A 1,432-nucleotide genomic window follows, 5' to 3' on the forward strand; every position below is an offset into this window, starting at 1 on the left:
CCAGTATGGACCAGTACAGGTCACTAGAACAGCGAGCGGGGTGGTGGGACCAGTAAGGACCAGTTAAGGGGGTTGGGGGCACTTCAGCATCTCCATCAAGGTCAGACCAGTACAGACCGGTACAAACCAGTATGGACCAGTATAGACCAGTATAAACCAGGGTAGAGCAGTATAAACCGATATAAACCAGTACGGGTCACTGAAACAGGGAATGGGGTGGTGGGATCAGTAAGGACCAGTTAAGGGGGTTGGGGGCGCTTCATCATCTCCGTCAAGGTCAGACCAGTACAGACCAGTATAAACCAGTATAGACCAGTATGGACTGGTATAGATTGGTATAGACCAGTATAAACCAGTGCAGACCAGTATGGGTCATTGGAATGGGGAATGGGGCAGTGGGACCGATAAGGACCAGTTAAGGGGGTTGGGGGCACTTCAGCATCTCCATCAAGGTCAGACCAGTACAGACCAGTATAAACCAGGGTAGAGCAGTATTAACCAGTATAAACCAGTACGGGTCCCTGGAATGGGGAATGGGGTGGTGGGACCAGTAAGAACCAGTTAAGGGGGTTGGGGGCACTTCAGCATCTCCATCAAGGTCAGGTCAGTATAAAGCAGTATAGACCCGTATAGACCAGTATGGACCAGTATAAACCGGTATAAAACAGTATGGACCAGTACGGGTGACTGGAACGGGGAATGGGGCGGTGGGACCAGTAAGGACCAGTTAAGGGGGTTGGGCGCACTTCAGCATCTCCGTCAATGTCAGACCAGTACAGACCAGTACAGACCAGTATAGACCAGTATAGATTAGTATAAACCAGTATGGACCAGTATAGACCAATATAAACCAGTACGGGTCACTGGAACATGGAATGGGGTGGTGGGACCAGTAAGGACCAGTTAAGGGGGTTGGGGCACTTCAGCATCTCCATCAAGGTCAGACCAGTACAGACCAGTATAAACCAGGATAGACCAGTATAAGCCAGTATGGACCAGTCACTGGAACGCGGAATGGGGTGGTGGGACCAGTAAGGACCAGTTAAGGCAGAACTCAGCTGGGACTTAGTGGTTTGGGGGTGGGCGTGTCCCTTCTTTAGGTGGGCGTGGTCTCTCCCTGGTGGGCGTGTCCCATCCCAAGGTGGCCATAGCCTCTGCAAGTGGGCGTGTCTTTTGCATCCTCTCCCCCTCCCTGAACTGGGAGCTCAACTGGGACTTACTGGGTTTTGGGTGGGCGTGTCCCCTCCCAATGATGGACCCACTTTCAGCCCCTCCCCCACCCTTTAAGGGCCCCCCAAAGCCCCTCCCCCCCTTCCTGCACCTCCCCAACCCTCAGGGTCCCTCCTGTCCCTCCCCCACCCTCAGGGTCCCTTCCTTCCCCTCCCCCCAGTGAACCTGCTACCCCTCCCCCACTCTCAGGAGCCCTCCCTGC

Source organism: Manacus vitellinus, unplaced genomic scaffold, assembly GCF_001715985.3.
Source record: "Manacus vitellinus isolate BGI_N305 unplaced genomic scaffold, ASM171598v3 ctg7180002434388_pilon, whole genome shotgun sequence".
Taxonomy (NCBI): Eukaryota; Metazoa; Chordata; class Aves; order Passeriformes; family Pipridae; genus Manacus; species Manacus vitellinus.